General features: G+C 39.2%; 2 non-coding genes across 2 annotated transcripts; one reads left to right on the top strand and one right to left on the bottom strand.

Moving 5' to 3' along the window:
- Positions 1–11,766: 11,766 nt before the first annotated feature.
- LOC148565044 (small nucleolar RNA R71) lies at positions 11,767–11,874 on the bottom strand. Its single transcript, XR_015884387.1, has one exon. It is a non-coding gene; the product is annotated as a small nucleolar RNA R71 (small nucleolar RNA).
- A 12,926-nt stretch (positions 11,875–24,800) lies between these two features.
- On the top strand, positions 24,801–24,907 carry LOC148565043 (small nucleolar RNA R71). The gene has a single exon (XR_015884774.1). It is a non-coding gene; the product is annotated as a small nucleolar RNA R71 (small nucleolar RNA).
- The last annotated feature ends 394 nt before the right edge of the window (positions 24,908–25,301 follow it).

Genomic DNA, 25,301 nt, shown 5'->3' with positions numbered 1-25,301 from the left:
TCCTTAAAAATGTCCTCTAGCTCTGATTCGAGACTCTCAGTCATATGGACCTCTTCCACCAAAGAGTCAATAATATCAACGCCCAGGCAGTCGTCTGATGTGTCTGGATGTTGCATAGCTTTGACAACATTCAACTTAAACTCATCCTCATTGACTCTCAGGGTTATCTCCCCTTTTTGGACGTCAATGAGGGTTCGTCCAGTTGCTAGGAATGGTCTTCCTAGAATGAGAGTTGCACTCTTGTTCTCCTCCATTTCCAGCACTACAAAGTCAGTAGGGAAGGCAAATGGCCCAACCTTGACAATCATGTCCTCAATTATGCCTGATGGGTATTTAATGGAGCCATCAGCAAGTTGAAGACAGATCCGGGTTGGTTTGACCTCTTCAGTCAAGCCAAGCTTTCTAATAGTGGATGCAGGGATTAGGTTGATGCTTGTCCCAAGATCACATAGAGCTGTCTTGGTGCAGTTACCCTCTAATATGCATGGTATCATAAGGCTCCCGGGATCTTTAAGCTTTTCTGGGAAGCTTTTCAGAATAACTGCACTGTATTCTTCAGTGAGGAGAACTCTTTCAGTTTCTTTCCAATCCTTCTTATGACTCAAGATATCTTTCATGAACTTGGCATAAGAGGGTATTTGCTCAAGTGCCTCTGCAAACGGAATCTTTATTTCAAGAGTCCTGAGATAGTCTGCCAAGCGGGCAAATTGCTTATCCTGCTCCTCTTTACGGAGTTTTTGAGGATAAGGCATCTTGGCTTTGTATTCCTCAACCTTAGTTGCTGCAAGTTTATTTCCTACAGAGGTAGGTTGAGAAGCCTTCTTGAGGGATTTATTATCAGCACTTGCAGGTGTCTGATCCCTCACTGGCATTTGAAAGCCAGGGTTGGAAGCTGGAGTGGCGTTGGACGCCAACTCCTTACTTGTTCATGGCGTTTGAACGCCAGAACTGAGCTTCCATTGGGCGTTTGACGCCAACTCCTTGCCTGTTTCTGGCGTTTGAATGCCAGAGTTATTCCTCTCTGGGCTCTTACTGTCCTCAGAGGGATTTTGGATAGCCGGTTGTTCATTTCTTAGCTTCCTGCTGCCTTGAAGTGAGGTATTTAATGTTTTTCCATTTCTTAATTGAACTGGTTGGCACTCTTCTGTTATTTGTTTTGATAACTGTTGTTCTGTTTGCTTCAACTGTACTTCCATATTCAGATTAGCCATTCTTGTGTCTTGTAGTATCTCCTTGAATTCGGCCAGCTATTTTGTTAGAAAGTCTAATTGCTGATTGAATTCTGTAATTTGTTCTGCAGGACTGAGTTCAGCAGTTACTGTTTTAACCTCTTCTTTCATGGAAGATTCACTGCTTAGGTACAGATGCTGATTTCTGGCAACTATATCAATGAGCTCTTGAGCTTTTTCAATTGTTTTTCTCATATGTATAGATCCACCAGCTGAGTGGTCTAGAGAAATCTGAGCTTTCTCTATAAGCCCATAATAGAAGATGTCTAACTGCACCCATTCTGAAAACATTTCAGAGGGGCATTTTCTTAGCATCTCTCTGTATCTCTCCCAGGCATCATAAAGAGATTCATTATCTCCTTGTTTAAAGCCTTGGATGTCCAGCCTTAGCTGTGTCATCCGTTTTGGAGGGAAGTATTGATTCAAGAATTTTTCTGTCAGCTGTTTCCATGTCCTTATGCTAGCTTTAGGTTAGTTATTTAACCACCTCTTAGCTTGATCTTTTACAGCAAATGGAAACAGTAATAATCTGTAGACATCCTGATCTACTTCCTTATCAAGTACTTTGTCAGCAATTTGTAAAAACTGTGCCAGAAACTCTGTAGGTTCTTCCTGTGGAAGACTGGAATACTGGCAACTCTGCTGCACCATGATAATGAGCTGAGGATTCAACTCAAAGCTACTGACTCCGATGGAGGGTATACAGATACTACTCCCATATGAAGTAGTAGTGGGGTTAGCATATGACCCTAGAGTCCTTCTGGACTGTTCATTTCCACTTATGTCCATGATGGAAAAAGGGAGATGATGCGGATTGCAAATTAAATTTTTTTTTTTTTGAAAATCGAAATTAAAATAAAATAAAATAAAATAAATGAAAAATTGAGTATAATTTCGAAAATTAGAAGAAAAAAAATAAAAGAAAATTGAAAACTAAATTAATTAATTAAAAAGATGTGGGTGAGGATTTTCAAAAAATGAAGAGAGAGAAAGTAGTTAGGAAGTTTTGAAATTTAAATTTTAAATTTAAAAATTAAATTTGGATTTTAAATTTTTGAAATTTGAAATTCGAATTTTGAAATTTGGAAATTTGAATTTTGAATTTTGAAAAAGTCAATATAAGATAAGGATTTGAAAGAGATTTAAATTTTGAAAAGATTTGATTTTTAAGTTTGAAAATTAAATTTTGAAATTTGAAATTTTGAAATTTGAAATTTGAAATTTGAATATTAAATTTTTAATTTGGAATAAGATAAGATAAGATTTTGAAAAAGATATGATTTTTGAAATTTTAAAACTAAGATAAGATGAAACAAAAAGTTTTAAAATAAAAATCTGAATTTTTAATGGAAAATTTAGAAAATTACTTAAAATAAAGAGAAAAGATATTTTTGAATTTAATGATGAAAGAGAAAAACACACAAAAGACACAAGACTTAAAATTTTTAGATCTAATGCTCCTTGTTTTCGAAAATTTTGGAGGGAGAACACCAAGGAACACCAAACTTAAAAATTTGAAGATCTAAATACAAAAGACTCAAGAACACTTTGAAGATTCACAAGAACAACAAGAACAACAGAAAGAACACTAAACTTAAAATTTTTAGAAAACTTCAATAAAATTTTTGAAAATTATATAAAGATTAACAAGAAAACACCAAACTTAAAGTTTGGCACAAGATTCAATCAAAGAAAAATTATTTTTGAAAAAGATTTTAAAAAGAAGATACCCAATCACCAAGAACATAAACCAACGCTCTAGCCAATTGAGCAGTAAATGTAACACTAGTTTTAAAGAGGTATTTTTAATAACTAAAATAAATTTTTTGAAAACTAATGTTTTGAGAAAGCACAAGTAAAACAAGAAAAAGACACAGAACAAGAAAAAACAAAGATCAAACAAGAAAAATAAACAAGAACAACTTGAAGATCAAGGAAGAATAAAGAACTCAAATTCGAAAATTTAAGAGAAAAAGATAAGAATGCAGTTGACACCAAACTTAAAACATGACACTAAACTCACAAAAAAAATTAAAATTTAATAAAGAAAAATAATATTTTTGAAGAAATTTTTTTTTTTGAAAATAAATTAAAGGACTCAGATTTGATGACTCTATAGCAACAAAATAAATTATTCCTAATCTAAGCAACAAAATAAACCTTTAGTTGTTCAAACTCGAACAATCCCCGGCAACGGCGCCAAAAACTTGGTGCACTGGGTCGTCCAAGTAATACCTTACGTGAGTAAGGGTCGAATCCCATGGAGATTGTTGGTTTGAAGCAATCCCTGGTTATCTTGTAAATCTCAGTTAGGAGGTCAATTATAATTATCAGTTGACTTGCAAATGAACAAGGGAACATAAAATAAATACTTGGTATGCAGTAATGGAGAATATGTTGGAGTTTTGGAGATGCTTCGTCTTCTAAATCTCTGCTTTCTCCCTGTGTTCTTCTTCACGCACGCAAGGTTCCTCCTATGGCAAGCTGTGTGTTGGTGGATCACCGTTGTCAATGGCTACCATCCGTCCTCTCAGTGAAAAAGGTCCAGGTGCGCTGTCACTGCACAGCTAATCATCTGTCGGTTCTCGATCATGTCAGAATAGGATCCATTGATCCTTTTGCGTCTGTCACTATGCCCAACACTCGTGAGTGTGAAGCTCGTCACAGTCATTTAATCCCTGAATCCTACTCCGAATACCACAGAAAAGGTTTAGACTTTCTGGATTCTCAAGAATGCTGCAAATGGATTCTAGCTTATACAACGAAGATTCTGATTAAGGAATCCAAGAGATATTCATTCAATCGAAAGTAGAACGGAGGTGGTTGTCAGGCACGCGTTCATAGGTTGAGAATGGTGATGACTGTCACGGATCATCACATCCATCATATTGAAGTGCGAATGAACATCTTAGATAGAAACAAGCGTGTTTGAATAGAAAACAGAAATAGTTGCATTAATTCATCGAAACACAGCAAAGCTCCTCACCCCCCAACAATGGAGTTTAGAGACTCATGCCGTCAAAGAGTACAAAGTTCAGATCTAAAATGTCATGAGGTGCGATATAAACCTCTAAAGGTTGTTTAAATACTAAACTAGTAACCTAGGTTTACAGAAAATGAACAAACTATGATAGATGGTGCAGAAATCCACTTCTGAGGCCCACTTGGTGTGTGCTGGGGCTGAGACTTAAGCTTCTCACGTGCCTGGGCTGTTTTGGGCGTTCAACGCCAGGTTGTAACCTGTTTCTGGCGTTGAACTCCAACTTGTAACTTGTTTCTGGCGCTGGACGCCAGACTGCAACATGGAACTGGCGTTGAATGCCAGTTTTTGTCGTCTATCCTTGAGCAAAGTATGGACTATTATATATTGCCGGAAATCCCTGGATATCTACTTTCCAACGCAATTGAGAGCGCGCCATTTGGAGAATGAATAACACTACCTGAATTCTGAATTCCTATGGATACCAATCATTCTGAACTTCAAAGGATAAAGTGAGATGCCAAAAATGTTCAGAAGTAAAAAGCTACTAGTCTTTCTCATCTAATTAAAACTAATCTTCATTGATATTTTTGGGATTTATTGTATTTTTTCTTCTTTTTATCCTATTTTGTTTTTAGTTGCTTAGGGACAACCAACGGTGACATGTCACCAAGTCATGTTTTTCTATACTTTTTCATACAAGAAATTGATAATTAGTGCTTAACTATTGGATTCTTTTGTGCTTAAGTGGTATATTTCTTTGATCTTTTGATTTTTTAAATTTTGTAGGAAATAAGAAGAAAAAGAAGCAAAAGAGCACAAAATAAGCTAAAAAGAAGAAAAGAAGAATTTTGGGGCACGCTTTGAAATCTTAGGCCACGCTTTTAAAAGCATGACCCATGACCATGAAGCCATGGCATGCATTAATACCTTATGCATGCATATAAGCCAATAAACCATGGCGTTGCACAAGTGAACACTAACGTTCATCAGTTGGCTAAAAAAAGCTAGTGAATGCATGCAGGTAATATTAGTTCAAGGCATTAATAAAGCATGCATGCACTTAATTGAGAAAGAATTGAATGAATGCAACGTTAATGCATTATTAAGTAAATATAAGTATGCATGCAGGAAACATTTTCATTAATAATGCCAATGGATGAACCAAGGCGTTAAATGAATTAATTGGCATTACTAATCAATTACACCAATGGAAGCATGCATGAAATTTACTTAGTAAATTAGTCCAGCGTTTATTCAAGCAAGGAGCAACATTCAGCCACGATTGAAGATGGAAGCTCTCACGTTTGCGTCCATGTTTGACCTCAAACGTGAGGTTAAACGCCATCAAAGTTCAACCAAGATTGAAGATGGAAGCCTTCACGTTTCAGTTCACGTTTGACCTCAAACGTGAAGTCAAACACCATTGCTAGTTGCCTTGGAGAAGCTTCAACGTTTGCACTCATGTTTGACCTCAAACGTGAGGTCAAACGCCAATGACAGTAGATTGCTGTTTTTTGCTAACTTCCTTGCGAAGACGTTTGAGTCCACGTTTGCCCCCAAACGTTGACTCAAACGTGAAGCACCAACAATCCAATTTGTACGAAGATTTCTCCTCAAGACCAAGAGTGATCAATTAGGGCCATCTTCAACCCAAATCCAAAGCAAGCAAAGCCCATTATCATCACTCAAAGGCACAAGAGATAGATAAAATAGGAATTTTATTTAATTGTAATTTGTTTTTAATTTCACTTTCATTTTTGTAAAAAGCCTATAGAAGGCATCATTTTTATTTTTGTAGGGAGGCTGGCTGCATTAGGGAGTAGTAGGAGTGGGATTAGAGAGCTCTCTCTTAGTTTTCATTTTTGTTTTGAATCTTGGGTTGAGAATTGAAGAAATTATGTTTCAATCTCACCTTGAGAATTCTCTCTGTTTGCATGTCTGCATAATTTCAGTGAATTGTGATTTGAATCAAAGCTCTTGATGCACGGAAAACTTGTCTCATAACAAATTTCCTTCGGCAAGTGTACCGAATTTGTCGTCAAGTAAAAACTCACAATAGAGTGAGGTCGAATCCCACAAGGATTGATTGATCAAGCAACTTTAATTAGAGGAATGTTCTAGTTGAGCGAATCCAGGATTTGAGTTTAGAATTGCAAAAAATAAAATGGCGGGAAGGTAAATGACAGAAAAAGTAAATGCTAGAATTAAAGAACTGAAAGTAAATTACTGAAGTAAATTGCAGAATTGTAAATGGGAATGGGGGAAATTGTTCATAAAAGTAAGTAACAGAAAATAAAGAGAATGGGTAAGATCAGAAATGGGGAGTTCATTAGGCTCAGGAGATGTTGCATTCTCCGGATCAATTTCATTTTCATCTCTTCCTCAATCAATACACTCGTTGATATCCTTGGCAATCTTAAGTGATTGAATTACAATTTCTTGTAATTCAATCTCTCAAATCTTGATCAATAGCCAATTCCTTGGTCAATTGCTCATGATAAGAGATGAAGTATGGTCACTGATTATACCACATACATTTCCCAAATCAAGTGTTGAGAGGATTATAGTCACATATCCATCCAAACCCAATTTGGTCCAGCATGAGAAAGCATTTCTAGCTTGATCTCTTCATTCCTCTTTCAAGGTTCAGAAGAGATCCAAGTATGAATAGCTTCTTTTCCAAGATAACTACACAATTGGATGAAGATCGAAAGCTTTCAAGTAAAATCAAGAGAAAAGATAGAAGAAGAATAATGAAAACTAGTATTGATCCATCAAATTACAACAGAGCTCCGTAACCCAATGAAAGGGGTTTAGTTGTTCATAGCTCTGGAAAATGAAAACAAAGATGGAGAATGCATCATGATACTAGAAGTGCAGAGAAAGTAAATATAGAGAGTAATTCTATGCCCAGAGGCTCGCTCTATTTTCCAACTCCCCAGATAATTCAAAGCTACTCCTATATATACTACTCTTCTACTCTTCTAGTTGGTTCTTCAAGTCTTGGGTCTGGGCCTTTGGATCTTGAGTTTGAAGCAGTTATCTTCTTCATTGGGCTTGGCTTTACTTGCAAAGAGAAAGTGTGAAGTGGGCAGAGAATTTAGCTCAGGACGTTAGTGGTGTTAACATTCAGTGAAAATATGGGTTCGAGAACGTTAGTGACATTCAACTTTTTTACTAACGTTCCTTACCCAAGTAAGAGCCACGTTAACCTCAACGTTAGTGGCACAAACGTTGCCATTAACGTTGCCTCTTTGTCCTTCACGCACGTTATTGGGACTCAACTTTCCCAATGACGTTGAGAAGCCTCCCCCTTCCCTACGTTAGATTCCACGTTAACTTAGTTAACGTGGCTCTTTTAACGTAGGCTTGCCAACCTTCGAGAACGTTAGTGACACTTAACATTGTCACTAACGTTCCAATGTGCCCCTTAGCTCCCACGTTAGAGTCCACGTTAACTAGGTTAACATGGCTTCTAACGTGGCCATGCTAGCCATCTCCAACATTAGTGACAAAGTTGAGTGTCACTAACGTTGGCTCAACATTCCCTTATCCACGTTAGCTTCCACGTTAACTGATGAGCGGATAATTTATACGCTTTTTGGAATTCTTTTTAGTATATTTTTAGTAGAATCTAGTTACTTTTAGGGATGTTTTCATTAGTTTTTATGTTAAATTCACATTTCTGGACTTTACTATGAGTTTGTGTGTTTTTCTGTGATTTCAGGTATTTTCTGGCTGAAATTGAGGGACTTGAGCAAAAATCAGATTCAGAGGGTGAAGAAGGACAGCTGATGCTGTTGGATTCTGACCTCCCTGCACTCAAAATAGCTTTTCTGGAGCTACAGAACTCAAAATGGCGCGCTTCTAATTGCATTGGAAAGTAGACATCCAGGGCTTTCCAGAAATATATAATAGTCCATACTTTGCCCAAGTTTAGACGATGCAAACTGGCATTCAACGCCAGCTCTCTACCCAATTCTGGCGTCCAGCGCCAGAAACAAGCTGCAAAGTGGAGCTCAATGCCCAAACTGGCACAAAAGCTGGCGTTCAACTCCAAGAATGACCTATCCACGTGTAGACTTCAAGCTCAGCCCAAGCACATACCAAGTGGGCCCCGGAAGTGGATTTATGCATCAATTACTTACTTCTGTAAACCCTAGTAGCTAGTTTATTATAAATAGGACCTTTTACTATTGTATTAGACATCTTTGGACGCCTAGTTCTTAGATCAGAGGGGCTGGCCATTCGGCCATGCCTGGACCTTTCGCTTATGTAATTTTAACGGTAGAGTTTCTACACTCCATAGATTAAGGTGTGGAGCTCTGCTGTTCCTCAAAGATTAATGCAAAGTACTACTGTTTTTCTATTCAACTCAACTTATTCCGCTTCTAAGATATTCATTCGCACTTCAACCTGAATGTGATGAACGTGACAATCATCATCATTCCTTATGAACGCGTGCCTAACAACCACTTCCGTTCTACATTAGATTGAATGAGTGCCTCTTAGATCTCTTAATCGGAATCTTCGTGGTGTAAGCTAGAATGATGGCGGCATTCAAGAGAATCCGGAAAGTCTAAACCTTGTCTGTGGTATTCCGAGTAGGATTCAATGATTGAATAACTGTGACGAGCTTCAAACTCGCGAGTGCTGGGCGTAGTGACAGATGCAAAAGGAGGGTTAATCCTATTCCAGCATGATCGGGAACCTCAGATGATTAGCCGTGCCGTGACAGGGCATCTTGGACCATTTTCACAAGAGGAGGGGATGTAGCCACTGACAACGGTGATGCCCTTGCATAAAGCCAGCCATAGAAAGGAGTAAGACTGATTGGATGAAGACAGCAGGAAAGCGGAGGTTTAGAGGAACGAATGCATCTCCATACGCTTATCTGAAATTCTCATCAATGATTTACATAAGTATTTCTATCCTTCTTTTATTACTAGATTTCGAAAACTACATAACTATTTTATATCCGCCTGACTGAGATTTACAAGGTGACCATAGCTTGCTTCATACCAACAATCTCCGTGGGATTCGACCCTTACTCACGTAAGGTATTACTTGGACGACCCAGTGCACTTGCTGGTTAGTTATGCGAAGTTGTGAAGATATGTTTCACAACCTGAGTAACAATTTCGCATACCAAGTTTTTGGCGCCGTTGCCGGGGATTGTTCGAGTTTGGACAACTGACGGTTCATCCTGTTGCTCAGATTAGGTAATTTTCTTTTTGTTTTCTTTTCAAAAAATTTTCAAAAATCTTTCAAAAATTTCTCCTTTGTTTTAAAAAAAAAATGTTTTCAAAAATATTATTTTTTCTTCAGAGTTTTTAAGAATGAATTCTAGTGTTTCATGAAACATGTTGAATCCTATCTGGCTGTAAAGCCATACCCAAACTGCTTTGGGATTGGTCTTCAACTAATCACCTCAATGGATGTAATTTACATACTAAAGCTTGGCTGGCTATTAAGCCATGCCTGACCCTTTGATTGGAGCTTTAGACTGAAGAGCATAAGATTCCTGGAATTCATATTAAAAATTTTGGAATCCTTATTTTTGTTTTTTCAAAATGATTTTCGAAAAAATTAAAAGAAAATACAAAAAAAAAAATTAGAAAATCATAAAAATCAAAAATATTTTTTGTGTTTCTTGTTTGAGTCTTGAGTCATGTATAAAGTTTGGTGTCAATTGCATATTCATCTTGCATTTTTCGAAAATTTCATGCATTCATGGTGTTCTTCATGATCTTCAAGTTGTTCTTGGTAAGTCTTCTTGTTTGATCTTTGCATTTGCATATTTTGTGTCTTTTCTTGTTTTTCATATGCATTCTTGAATTCTTAGTGTCTAAGCATTAAAGAATTCTAAGTTTGGTGTCTTGCATGTTTTCTTTGCATTAAAAATTTTTCAAAAATGTGTTCTTGATGTTCATCATGATCTTCATAGTGTTCTTGGTGTTCATCTTGACATTCATAGCATTCTTGCATGCATTCATTGTTTTGATCCATAACTTTCATGCATTGCATCATTTTTCTTGTTTTTCTCTCTCATCATAAAAATTCAAAAATAAAAAAAAAATATCTTTCCCTTTTTCTCTCTTAAAATTTCGAAAATTAGATTTGACTTTTTCAAAAAATTTTAAAATCTAGTTGTTTTTATGAGTCAAATCAAATTTTCAATTTAAAAAAATCTTATCTTTTTCAAAATCCTTTTCAAAAATCAAATCTTTTTTCAATTTTTTTAGTTATTTTCGAAAATTTCAAAAATATTTTTCAAAAATCTTTTTCTTAATTTTACATCATATTTTCGAAAATAACATCATCAATTAATGTTTTGATTTAAAAATTTCAAGTTTGTTACTTACTTGTTAAGAAAGATTCAAACTTTAAGTTCTAGAATCATATCTTGTGATTTCTTGTGAATCAAGTCATTAATTGAGATTTTAAAAATCAAATCTTTTTCAAAAACTAATTTCTATCATATCTTTTCAAAAATATCTTCTTATCTTACCTTTTTCAAAAAAGTGATTGCAAAATATCTTTTCTAACTTCCTAACTTCTTATCTCTTCAAAATTTGTTTCAACTAACTAACTAACTTTTTGTTTGTTTCTTACCTTTTTCAAAACTACCTAACTAACTTTCTCTCTCTAATTTTCGAAAAAATCTTCCCTCTTTTTCAAAAATTCTTTTTAATTAACTAATTATTTTAATTTTTGATTTTTAATTTTCGAAAATTACTAACCTTTTTCAAAAACTATTTTCGAAAATCACTAACTCTTTTTCAAAAATTATTTTCGAAATTCTCCCTTTCTCATCTCATTCTAATTATTTATTCATCTACTAACATCTCTTCCTCACATCACTCACCAAATTCGAACCCCCTCTTCCATCTGTGTTCGAATTTTTCCTTCTTCTTTTCTTCTACTCACACAGGGACCTCTATACTGTGGTATAAAGGATCCCTATTATTATTATTATTATTATTATTATTATTTTTTATGTGCCCTCTTCTTTGTCATATGAGCAGGAGCAAGGACAAGAATATTCTTGTTGAAGCAGATCCAGAACCTGAAAGGACTCTGAAGAGGAAACTAAGAGAAGCTAAATTACAACAATCCAGAGATAACCTTTCAGAAATTTTCGAACAGGAAGAGGAGATGGCAGCCAAAAATAATAATAATGCAAGGAGGATACTTGGTGACTTTACTGCACCAAATTCCAATTTACATGGAAGAAGCATCTCCATTCCTACCATTGGAGCAAACAATTTTGAGCTGAAACCTCAGCTAGTTTCTCTGATGCAGCAGAACTGCAAGTTTCATGGACTTCCATCTGAAGATCCTTTTCAGTTCTTAACTGAATTCTTGCAGATCTGTGACACTGTTAAGACTAATGGAGTAGATCCTGAAGTCTACAGGCTCATGCTTTTCCCTTTTGCTGTAAGAGACAGAGCTAGAATATGGTTGGACTCTCAACCCAAAGACAGCCTGAACTCTTGGGATAAGCTGGTCACGACTTTCTTAGCCAAGTTCTTTCCTCCTCAAAAGCTGAGCAAGCTTAGAGCTGATGTTCAAACCTTCAGACAGAAAGAAGGTGAATCCCTCTATGAAGCTTAGGAAAGATACAAGCAGCTGACCAAAAAATGTCCTTCTAACATGCTTTCAGAATGGACCATCCTGGATATATTCTATGATGGTTTATCTGAGTTATCAAAGATGTCATTGGATACTTCTGCAGGTGGATCCATTCACCTAAAGAAAACGCCTGCAGAAGCTCAGGAACTCATTGACATGGTTGCTAATAACCAGTTTATGTACACTTCTGAGAGGAATCCTGTGAGTAATGGAACGCCTATGAAGAAGGGAGTTCTTGAAATTGATACTCTGAATGCCATATTGGCTCAGAATAAAATATTGACTCAGCAAGTTAATATGATTTCTCAGAGTCTGAATGGAATTCAAGCTGCATCCAACAGTACTCAAGAGGCTTCCTGTGAAGAAGAAGCTTATGATCCTGAAAACCCTGCAATAGCAGAGGTGAATTACTTAGGTGAACCTTATGGAAACACCTATAATCCATCATGGAGAAATCATCCAAATTTCTCATGGAAGGATCAAAAGCCTCAACAAGGCTTTAATAATGGTGGAAGAAATAGGTTTAACAATAGTAAACCTTTTCCATCATCCACTCAGCAACAGATAGAGAATTCTGAGCAGAATCCATCTAGCTTAGCAAACTTAGTCTCTGATCTATCTAAGGCCACTATGAGTTTCATGAATGAAACAAGGTCCTCCATTAGAAACTTGGAGGCACAAGTGGGCCAGCTGAGTAAGAAGATCACTGAAATCCCTCCCAGTACTCTCCCAAGCAATACAGAAGAAAATCCAAAGAGAGAGTGCAAGGCCATTGATAGTACCAAAATGGCCGAACCCAAAGAGGGAAAGGAGGACGTGAATCCCAAGGAGGAAGACCTCCTAGGACGTCCAGTGATCAATAAGGAGCTTCTCTCTGAGGAACCTAAGGAATCTGAGACTCATCTAGAGACCATAGAGATTCCATTGAACCTCCTTATGCCATTCATGAGCTCTGATGAGTATTCCTCCTCTGAAGAGAATGAGGATGTTACCGAAGAGCAAGCTGCCAAGTTCCTTGGTGCAATCATGAAGCTAAATGCCAAATTATTTGGTATTGAAACTTGGGAAGATGAACCTCCCTTGTTCACCAATGAACTAAGTGATCTGGATCAATTGACATTGCCTCAGAAGAGACAGGATCCTGGAAAGTTCATAATACCTTGTACCATAGGCACCATGATCTTTAAGGCTCTGTGTGACCTTGGTTCAGGGATAAACCTTACGCCCCTCTCTGTAATAGAGAAACTGGGAATCTATGGGGTGCAAACTGCTAAAATCTCATTAGAGATGGCAGACAATTCAAGAAAATAGGCTTATGGACAAGTAGAGGACGTGTTAGTGAAGGTTGAAGGCCTTTACATCCCTACTGATTTCATAGTCTTGGATACTGGAAAGGAAGAGGATGAATCCATCATCCTAGGAAGACCTTTCCTAGCCACAGCAAGAGCTGTGATTGATGTGGACAGAGGAGAATTGATCCTTCAAATAAATGAGGACAACCTTGTGTTTACAACTCAAGGATCTCTCTCTGCATCCATGGAGAGGAAGCAGAAAAAGCTTCTCTCAAAGCAGAGTCAACCAAAGCCCCCACAGTCAAACTCTAAGTTTGGTGTTGGAAGGCCACAACCAAACTCTAAGTTTGGTGTCAAACCCCCATATCCAAACTCTAAGTTTGGTATTGGGAGGTCTCAACAAAGCTCTGCACATCTGCGAGGCTCTATGAGAGCCCACTGTCAAGCTATTGACATTAAAGAAGCGCTTGTTGGGAGGCAACCCAATGTTTATTTATCTAATTTTATTTTTATTTTTCATGTTTTCTTAGGTTCATGATCATATGGAGTCACAAAATAAACGAAAAATTTAGAAACAAAATCAAAAACAGCGGAAGAAAAATCACACCCTGGAGGAAGCACCTGTCTGGCGTTCAATGCCAGAACAGAGCATGGTTCTGGCGCTGAACGCCCAAAATGGGCAGTATCTGGGTGCTGAACGCCCAAAATGGGCAGCATCTGGGCGCTGAACGCCAGAATTGCACCCTGGAGAAGAGCTGGCGCTGAACGCCCAGAACAAGCATGGTTCTGGCATTCAACGCCAGAAATGGGCAATAAATGGGCGTTGAACGCCCAAAATGGGCACCAACCTGGCGCTGAACGCCCAGAGTTGTGTGCAAGGGCATTTTTCCTGCCTAATTTGGTGCAAGGTTGTAAATCCTTGAACACCTCAGGATCTGTGGACCCCACAGGATCCCCACCTACCTCCACTCACTCTCTTCTCTCTTCTCAATCATCCTCTATTCCCAATAAACATTCTTCCCCAAAACCCTTCACCTATCACCTCCATCTCTCTTCCCTATTAACCCTTCACCACTCACATCCACCCACTCTTCCCCATAAACTTACCCAATAAACTCCACCTACCTTCAAAATTCAAATCAATTTCCCACCCAAACCCACCCATATGGCCAAACCTTAACCCCCCTCCCTTCCCTATATAAAGCCTTCCATTCTTCCTCATTTTCACACAACACAACCCTCTCTTCTCTTCTTGGCCGAAACACACCTCCCTCCTCTTCTCCATCTTTTCTTCTTCTTCTTCATCTAATTCTTTATTTTCTTGCTCGAGGGCGAGCAATATTCTAAATTTGGTGTGGTAAAAGCATAAGCTTTTTGTTTTTCCATTACCATTGATGGCACCTAAGACTGGAGAATCCTCTAGAAAAGGGAAAGGGAAGACAAAAACTTCCACCTCCGAGTCATGGGAGATGGAAAGATTCATCTCCAAAGCTCATCAAGACCACTTCTATGATGTTGTGGCCAAGAAGAAGGTGATCCCCGAGGTCCCTTTCAAACTCAAAAGAAATGAGTATCCGGAGATCCGACATGAAATTCAAAGAAGAGGTTGGGAAGTTCTAACAAATCCCATCCAACAAGTCGGCATCCTAATGGTTCAAGAGTTCTATGCCAATGCATGGATCACCAAGAACCATGATCAAAGTAAGAACCCGGATCCAAAGAACTATGTTACAATGGTTCGGGGGAAATACTTGGATTTTAGTCCGAAAAATGTGAGGTTGGCGTTTAACTTGCCTATGATGCAAGGAGATGAATGCCCCTACACTAGAAGGGTCAACTTTAATCAAAGGTTGGACCAAGTCCTCATGGACATATGTGTGGAAGGAGCTCAATGGAAGATTAACTCCAAAGGCAAGCCGGTTCAACTAAGAAGATTAGACCTCAAGCCTGTGGCTAGAGGATGGTTGGAGTTCATCCAACACTCCATCATCCCCACTAGCAACCAATCTGAAGTTACTGTGGATCGGGCCATCATGATCCATAGCATCATGATTGGAGAAGAAGTAGAGGTTCATGAAGTCATCTCCCTTGAACTCTACAAAATAGCCGAAAAGCCCTCTCCTGGGGCAAGGCTAGCTTTTCCTCATCTTATCTGCCATCTATGTTACTCAGCTGGAGCTTCCATAGAAGGAGACATTCACATTGAGGAAGAGAAGCCCATCACTAAGAAAAAGATAGAGCAAGCAAGAGAGCCCATTCATGGAGCTCAAGAGGCGCAGGAAGCTCATCACCATGAGATCCCGGAGATGCCTCATATGCATTTTCCTCCACCAAACTATTGGGAGCAAATCAACACCTCCCTAGGAGAATTAAGTTCCAACATGGGACAACTAAGGGTGGAACATCAAGAGCACTCCATCATCCTTCATGAAATAAGAGAAGATCAAAAAGCAATGAGCGAGGAGCAACAAAGACAAGGAAGAGACATAGAAGAGCTCAAGGACATCATTGGTTCCTCAAGAAGGAAACGCCACCATCACTAAGGTGGACTCATTCCTTGTTCTTACTTTCTCTGTTTTTCGTTTTCTCTCTGTTAAGTGCTTATCTATGTTTGTGTCTTCATTACATGATCATTAGTAGTTAGTAATTTTGTCTTAAAGTTATGAATGTCCAATGAATCCATCACCTCTCTTAAATGAAAAATGTTTTAATTCAAAAGAACAAGAAGTACATGAGTTTTGAATTTATCCTTGAACTTAGTTTAATTATATTGATGTGGTGACAATGCTTCTTGTTTTTTGAATGAATGCTTGAACAGTGCATATGTCTTTTGAAGTTGTTGTTTAAGAATGTTAAATATGTTGGCTCTTGAAAGAATGATGACAAGGAGACATGTTATTTGATAATCTGAAAAATCATAAAAATGATTCTTGAAGCAAGAAAAAGCAGCAAAGAACAAAGCTTGCAGAAAAAAAAATAGCAAAAAAAAAATTAGAAAAAGAAAAAGCAAGCAGAAAAAGCCAAAAGCTTTTAAAACCAAGAGGCAAGAGCAAAAAGCCAATAACCCTTAAAACCAAAAGGCAAGGGAAAATAAAAAGGATCCCAAGGCTTTGAGCATCAGTGGATAGGAGGGCCTAAAGGAATAAAATCCTGGTCTAAGCGGCTAAACCGAGCTGTCCCTAACCATGTGCTTGTGGCGTGTAGGTGTCAAGTGAAAACTTGAGACTGAGCGGTTAAAGTCAAGGTCCAAAGCAAAAAAAGAGTGTGCTTAAGAACCCTGGACACCTCTAATTGGGGACTTTAGCAAAGCTGAGTCACAATCTGAAAAGGTTCACCCAATTATGTGTCTGTGGCATTTATGTATCCGGTGGTAATACTGGAAAACAAAGTGCTTAGGGCCACAGCCAAGACTCATAAAGAAGCTGTGTTCAAGAATCATCATACTGAACTAGGAGAATCAATAACACTATCTGAACTCTGAGTTCCTATAGATGCCAATCATTCTGAACCTCAATGGATAAAGTGAGATGCCAGACCTATTCAACAGGCAAAAAGCTATAAGTCCCGCTCATTTGATTGGAGCTATGTTTCATTGATAGTTTGGAATTTATAGTATATTCCCTTCTTTTTATCCTATTTGATATTCAGTTGCTTGGGGACAAGCAACAATTTAAGTTTGGTGTTGTGATGAGCGGATAATTTATACGCTTTTTGGCATTATTTTTAGTATGTTTTTAGTAGAATCTAGTTACTTTTAGGGATGTTTTCATTAGTTTTTATGTTAAATTCACATTTCTGGACTTTAATATGAGTTTGTGTATTTTTCTGTGATTTCAGGTATTTTCTGGCTGAAATTGAGGGACTTGAGCAAAAATCAGATTCAGAGGTTGAAGAAGGACTGCTGATGCTGTTGGATTCTGACCTCCCTGCACTCAAAATGGATTTTCTGGAGCTACAGAACTCAAAATGGTACGCTTCGAATTGCATTGGAAAGTAGACATCTAGGACTTTCCAGCAATATATAATAGTTCATACTTTGCCCAAGTTTAGACGACGCAAACCGGCGTTCAACGCCAGCTCTCTACCCAATTCTGGCGTCCAGCGCCAGAAACAAGCTGCAAAGTGGAGTTCAATGCCCAAACTGGCACAAAAGCTGGCGTTCAACTCCAAGAATGACCTATCCACATGTAGACTTCAAGCTCAGCCCAGGCACACACCAAGTGGGCCCCGGAAGTGGATTTATGCATCAATTACTTACTTCTGTAAACCCTAGTAGCTAGTTTATTATAAATAGGACCTTTTACTATTATATTAGACATCTTTGGATGCCTAGTTCTTAGATCAGAGGGGCTGGCCATTCGGCCATGCCTGGACCTTTCACTTATGTAATTATAACGGTAGAGTTTCTACACTCCATAGATTAAGGTGTGGAGCTCTGCTGTTCCTCAAAGATTAATGCAAAGTACTACTGTTTTTCTATTCAACTCAACTTATTCCGCTTCTAAGATATTCATTCGCACTTCAACCTGAATGTGATGAACGTGACAATCATCATCATTCCCTATGAACGCGTGCCTGACAACCACTTCCGTTCTACATTAGATTGAATGAGTGTCTCTTAGATCTCTTAATCGGAATCTTCGTGGTGTAAGCTAGAATGATGACGGCATTCAAGAGAATCCGGAAAGTCTAAACCTTGTCTGTGGTATTCCGAGTAGGATTCAATGATTGAATGACTGTGACGAGCTTCAAACTCGCGAGTGCTGGGCGTAGTGACAGACGCAAAAGGAGGGTGAATCCTATTCCAGCATGATCGGGAACCTCAGATGATTAGCCGTGCCGTGACAGGGCATCTTGGACCATTTTCACAAGAGGAGGGGATGTAGCCACTGACAACGGTGATGCCCTTGCATAAAGCCAGCCATAGAAAGAAGTAAGACTGATTGGATGAAGACAGCAGGAAAGCGGAGGTTCAGAGGAACGAATGCATCTCCATACGCTTATCTGAAATTCTCACCAATGATTTACATAAGTATTTCTATCCTTCTTTTATTACTAGATTTCGAAAACTACATAACTATTTTATATCCGCCTGACTGAGATTTACAAGGTGACCATAGCTTGCTTCATACCAACAATCTCCGTGGGATTCGACCCTTACTCACGTAAGGTATTACTTGGACGACCCAGTGCACTTGCTGGTTAGTTATGCGAAGTTGTGAAGATATGTTTCACAACCTGAGTAACAATTTCGCATACCATTAACTAAGTTAACGTGGGAGTTAACGTGGCTCATGGTGGCATGTGTGGGCTCCTTCCAACGTTAGTGACAATGTTGGGTGTCACTAACGTTGGCGTCACCTCCCTTCTTCACGTTAACTTCCACGTTAACTAAGTTAACGTGGGAGTTAACGTGGCTTATTGGGGCTTGTGTGGGTTCCTTCCAATATTAGTGACAATGTTTAGTGTCACTAACGTTGTCGACCACCTTGTTTCCTCACGTTAGCTTCCACGTTAACTAGGTTAACGTGGGAGTTAACGTGGCCTAGTGTGACTTGGCCAACGTTAGTGATAATGTTGAATGTCACTAACGTTGGCTTCCCCCTTTCTTCTTACGTTAGAGGCCATGTTAACTAAGTTAACGTGGTGACTAACGTGGCCACTTATGAGCTTGGTCCAACGTTAGTGATAATATTAAGTGTCACTAACGTTGGCTCCATTTCCTTTCTTCCATGTTAGAGTTCACGTTAACTTAGTTAACGTGACTCTTATCGTGGGCAATGATGGCTTCGAGAGCGTTATTGGCAATCACTTTTCTAATTAACTTTGCAAGTTACTCCCATTCCACGTTAGTGTTAACGTTAGTGTAACTAACGTAGCCACTAATGTGGTTCTTCTTTGCTTCTTTTGTCCTGAAATCAAGCAATAAAGTGCATCAAAGTTCTAGTCCAAGTCATGGGAAATGCAACATCCAATTTGTCCTTAAATTCATGCAAAATCCTCATGAAATCATGTAAAGTGCACAATGTATGCTTGAATCAAGATGTAAGTGAATATCTACCCAAAACTAGCTTATTTCCTAAGGAAATGCATGAAACTACCCTAAAAATAGTAAAGAAAAGGTCAGTAAAACTGGCCAAAATGCCCTGGCATCACAACACCAAACTTAAAGCTTGCTTGTCCCTAAGCAAGTACTGGAACAAGAGAATGATGAATGGAATGCCAAGAGAAATGAGTCATTCTTGTGGAAGTCATGTCCCTGGTTTTATGGTGGTTTCATGCATAGCAACTTAGGTTCATTCCTGGCTTTCAGACCTTTATCATGTCCTAGAATACTCACTGTGATTGCATCCCATGAAACTTTTATTTATTGATCCTTTTGTTGTTATTTCAGGGCTTATTTGTGTTCTTAGGCTAAGTGTTCTGTAAGGGGGCAACTCTTTAAAATAAGCTTTCAGCCAACACTCCTGAACCAGTTGGTTCAAGGTGCTAGGTGTTGAAGCACCCCTAAGGACTTACTTGCTCAAGTCTCTCCCCCATACATACACACCATAGGCATATAGTTTATTTATTTTCTTTTCTTGAGACCTTGGTGTCCAGCACCTCTTTGGGTTACTAAATGCTCTGTAGTGAGGGTTACTCTTGATAGTGGACTTTCAGCTGATAATCCCGAGTTAGTTAACCCAAGTTACCAAGTGATAAGGCACCCCTAAGAGCTTATTCATCCAAGTAGATCCCTCACACAAGAGCACCACAGACACATGTCTTAAGATTAAAACCATTGGTGCCTAGCCTTATTGCTTACTCTTTTTCTTTTATTTTTCAACCTTTATTGTTCTTTCCCTTTTTCTTATTAGGATCTTCTTATTTAGCTAGTCTCATGAGGTGTGTCTCAAGCATAGTATTCATGACAGACAGTTGTCTTCCCACCTTATGGTTGAACCAACTTAGCTAACTTATGACTATACCATAAACTCATGAACTTACTCCATAGTATGAACTCTTCTCTGGTCTTTAAAAACACTCATTCTCTTTTTCATTTGATTTAAAGGAACAAGCATACAAATAAGCAAAGTAAGGATGCAGTGACATAAGGACTAGCAATCATAAACCTCTTCAACACAAAAACTTAAAAGACAAAATTTAAAAAGGTTTAAACTAACATGGAAGCAAGTTCTATTTCATACAAGATCTTCCTTATTTAAAGCATAGAGAAAGATGGACCAAAGAAGGAACTCAACCACCTTTTACTCATGTGGTTGCCCATGCTTTCCTCCTTGTTTGTCTTCTTTGTGTCCTCTTGCATTCCCTCGCATCCGTGCCAATCTTGCTTGCTTCCAATCCTCAAGTGCCTTCCTCACTGCTTCATGACTTTCTTCCACCCTTTGTCTTTCTTCTCGTGCTAATTCATCCCTCATTTCTTCATACCTTGTGATTCCTGGATGCAATATAGGCAGCTGTCCTACCAAGTAACAGAGCCTGGCTTGAGTATTTATATGATGCCCAGTCTTGCTCAGGTAAACTCCTTCTGCGAATGCCCTTTGCTCGTCCAATATTTCTGCCTGTTCTATTTGTCTTCGATGCATCTCATGTATATGTGCACCTTGATGTGCTTGGATGTTGATTAGCCTCTGGATGGATTCTTGTTGCTCATTTTGCCTTTGTTCCATCCTGTAGAATGTTTCACTCCATTGTTGCCCTTGACTCAGTTTCTCATCCATCATTTGCTTTTGCCACTCCCCTTGTTGAGTCATCCATCTGTAGTTGAAGCTCTCTCTGTGCTCCTTAGCTTTCCAAATATTGTCGAGATAGTCCATCAATGGCTTCCTACAATTCGTGCATATCCAAAGTGACTGGTGCTTGCCCCTCTAAGACTTGTCCTTCCACTTCTTGAGGGGCTGTCCTCTTCCTTTGCTTCCGTTGAGGCAGGGGGGATGCGGTGGCATGCATTCGTCGAACAGTTATTGGAATGCCTTCTTTAATCCATACGGGGTCCTCATTTTCAAATACCACCCCAGCTTTCTTGCACAGTCGGTAAATAGTGCTGGGGTAACCTAACATTCCTCTTGAGTCGCTTTTCTCTGCCATTTTTCTAAAGCCTTCTGCTATGAGTTCATGAACCTTGATTTCTCCTCCTTTGAGTATACAGTGTAACAGTGTGGCTCTCTTGAGATTCACCTCCGAGTTGTTCGCTACTGGGAAGATGGACCACCTTACAATTTTGAACTACCCCTTTGCTTCCGGAGTGAGATATGCTCTCTTGATGAACCTTGGTCTCCTATCTGCATATCTTTCCCAGTCAGCCCCTGGTACACAAATATCTTGCACAATCTGGTCATGATTAGGATTGTTGTCCATTCTTGAATGATAACTCTCTTCTTCAAACGGTATGGACCGCAATTTTAATGCCTTCATGACACTCATGGGACCAAAATCCACAATCTTTCCTCTCACAAAGCTTGTATATGACTCATCTGCCTTATCATATCGGACCGCATTTGCATAAAACTCTCTTATAAGATTTGCATTCACCTTAATGACCGGATCAGTGAGGAGCTCCTATCTTCTCTTTTCTACCTTCTTTGTGATTTCGGGACACTCAGTTTTCCTAACTTGAAATTCCAGCTCATAAATGATCTCCTTATCCACCATCCACCCGTATTGCAATGCATGGTGCAAGCTTCTAAATCTCTTTTCATCATACGGGTGTTGCTCCATAGGTTCCTTTCCCTTCTTTCTTTTAGAGCTCGAAGATGCCATGAATGAGGGTTAATGTGTGAAGTTGGCAATGGTGTGGAGACTTTTGTTTATTTAGGGTTGAGTGCAATGAAGGGAGTGAAGGGTAATCCGAAATGGAGAGGTGTGCAGAGTGGGGTACGGAACAAGGATCACTTATATAGAGAGGTTGTGAGTGAATGGAGGGTGTGGATTGATGGAGTGGTTGTTTGATGGACGGTTGGGGTTGTGCATGGAGAAAGGACAAAGATCATCACTTTATGATGGAGATTGCTCGGTCTTCAAGGGTCCCATCCTTTTCAATGTTGCATGGCAACATTTTCCAATGCCTTCCCTTTTTAGACAAGTGTGTAGTTTCTCCTCATGAAGTGGCCGAACCCTTCTCATTTAGTTATCCAATCAATCTCCTTCAATGTTCCTCTCCTTTCCCTATAAAGATCAAATAAGAAAAGTAAGAAATATAAAAAAAATCAATTTAAATTTTACGGCTAGAATAATAAAGAGAAGAAAAGATTTTGTTTATTCATGAATTCCAACTAACTAACTAACTATGTATCCTTATATGCACATTGGTGGCACCATGGGGTGACACCAAACTTAGTTTGGAGCACTGTGATGAGAAGTTCTGTTCAAAGCTCCAAGACTAGCATGCTCTTAGTTGCATTCATGCTTTCTTGGCACGCTTTGAACACCAAACTTGTTCTTCACTATATACTGCAATATAAGGACTTCACCAAGTTTTTGTCAAGTTTGGGTTGGAATTCATGAATATTGACTTATTCACTAGTAAAAGCAAATAAAACATGGGTTGCCTCCCATGAAGTGCTTCTTTAGCGTCACTAGCTTGACGTTTCTCCTTCATCAGGGAGGTTGATAATGCTTCAGGTCCTCCCCTCTTGCCTTGGACTTATATCCATTGGTTGTATCAATGATCTCTACATGTTCCAAGGAGAGGACTCTGTTGATAGTGAAAACCTTAGGTAACTGAGATGGTACAGTGGGGAGATTAGGGGGGATATCTGGGAAGTAAGCTGAGATCACTTTATCTCCTGGAGAGAAGTCTTCCGTAGGGATCTTCTTGTTCCTCCACCCCCTTGGTACCTTCTTCTTTGTCCCTTTTGATGCTGTCTTGCTCTTGGCGACTTCTTCTTCTAAGGGAATTTTGTTGTTGTCTTCACATGCCTCTGGTGGTTTAGGTTCCTCCAACTTCTCCTTGAGCTGTGACAATTGCTGTTTGCCTTGTTCAGCATAAAGTGGGGTTCTCAGATGTGTTGGTTGTGCTTCAGTGCTTGTTTCCTCTGTCAGCATCTCATTATGATCATTGCTTGGTTCTTTGTTTTCTTGGTCTGCTTCTTGTGAGAGTTTGAAGACATTAAAGCTGAGTCGTTCATCATGGATCCTCAATATTAGCTCCCTTCGCTCCACATCTATGAGTACTTTGGCTGTAGCTAGGAATGGTCTTCCCAATATGATTGGGTGAGTGTGACTCTCTTCCATGTCCAAGATGACAAAGTCTGTGGGAAGAAAGTATTTCCCCACCTTTAACAACACGTTTTCCATCACCCCTCTTGCTTGTTTTTGAGTTTTGTCAGCCAGCCTGATGACTACATCTGTGGGCAATATCTCATTGATCTGCAACCTCTTCGCCATGGATAAGGGCATTAAGTTGATGCTTGCTCCCAAATCGCAGAGTGCTCTATCAAACATTGTTTCCCCTATGGCACAGGGGACATAAAAACTCCCTGGATCTTTTCTTTTCGTAGGCAACTGCGGTTGAATGAGGGCACTGCACTCCTTGTTCATCACTATAGTTTGGCCTCCCTTGAGTGAGCTTTTTCTGGAAAGCAGCTCCTTCATATACTTGATGTATGCAGGCATTTGTTGGATAGTCTTGATGAACGGTATGTTCACATGCAAAGATGCAAACAAGTCAAGAAATCTTGAGTATATTCTCTTCTCCACAGCACCATTGAGCAGTTGGGGAAAAGGTGCATAGAGTCTCAGCAGCTCCTGTTTTGAGATTTCTGGTTCTTGGTAATCTTGTCCTCAATCTCCTTATCACTTATAGTGACCATCTTGCAATCTTCCCATCTTAATTTCTTTGTTTCACCTCTCGGATTCTTCTCTGTGTCACTTGGGAATCCATCTGTGGGTTTGGGAATTTGTTCAGAGAGATACCCCACTTGAGATTCCAACCTCTTGATTGTGTCTCCCTGGTTCTTGAAACTGGCTCGCACTTCCTCCTTGAACACCTTGTTGTCTTGAATCTCCTTGCTTATGCCTTCAAGTAGATTCTCAATCCTTGAGATTATTTCATCAAATGATGATAGGTTAGGCTGAGGAGGGTTATTCTGGCCTTGATATGAATGTGGAGAGGTGTTGTTATGGGGGTGTTGATATGGTCTAGATGTGAAGTGTTGGTGGGCTGCATTGTTTGGATTTGGGCGTCTTTGATCAAGGCTTTGGTCTTGTTGATTTCCCCACCCAAAGTTTGGGTGATTCCTCTATCCAGGGTTGTAGGTCTTGGAGTATGGATCATGGTTTTGCTTAGGTGAATTCCCAATGTAGTTGGCTTGCTCCTGACTACCCTCTGCTTCTTTATTCACTCCTTCTTGGGTTGTTGATGAAGTGGAGATTGCTGCTACTTGGTTCCTCTCCATCTTCTTGGTGAGGTCGGCCAGCTGCTGGGTAATGAGCTTGTTTTGGGCCAGCAGAGCATCTACATTATTTAGTTCCATTACTCCTCTTGTGTTCCCTCTTTCGGAAGCATAGAAGTAGTCGTTCTCTGCTACTATTTCAATGACATCTATGGCCTCCTCAATGGTCTTCTTCTTGTTCAAAGATCCTCCGGATGAATGGTCTACGGCCTTCTTTGACTCATAAGAGAGCCCTTCATAGAAAATGTGCAGCTGCACCCATTCATTGAATATATCTGGTGGGCACCTCCTTGTTAGGTCTTTAAACCTCTCCCATGCTTCATATAGAGTCTCACCATCTTGTTGCCTGAAAGTTTGGACCTCAGCTCTCAGCCTATTGATTCGTTGAGGAGGGTAAAATCTTGCTAAGAATTTGTTCACCACATCTTCCCAAGTTGTCAAGCTCTCTCTTGGGAAAGACTCCAGCCACTTGACTGCCTTATCCTTGAGTGAGAATGGAAATAAGAGCAGTCTATAGGCGTCAGGATGAACACCATTAGACTTCACTGTGTCACATATTCTCAGGAAGGTGGTTAGATGTTGATTGGGGTCCTCTTGGACACTTCCTCCGAACGAACAGTTGTTCTGAACAAGGGTGATGAGCTGTGGTTTTAGTTCAAAATTGTTGGCATGGATGGTTGGCTTTTGAATGCTACTTCCACAGTTTCCTAGGTTTGGATTGATGTAAGAGCCTAAAACTCTTCTATCCTCCCCAGCATGATTTGCTCGA

Source organism: Arachis ipaensis, chromosome B5 (genome assembly GCF_059453495.1).
Source record: "Arachis ipaensis isolate K30076 ecotype BB chromosome B5, ASM5945349v1, whole genome shotgun sequence".
Taxonomy (NCBI): domain Eukaryota; kingdom Viridiplantae; phylum Streptophyta; class Magnoliopsida; order Fabales; family Fabaceae; genus Arachis; species Arachis ipaensis.
Note: the sequence above shows the minus strand (reverse complement) of the source record. Positions and strands in the feature narration are given on the sequence as shown.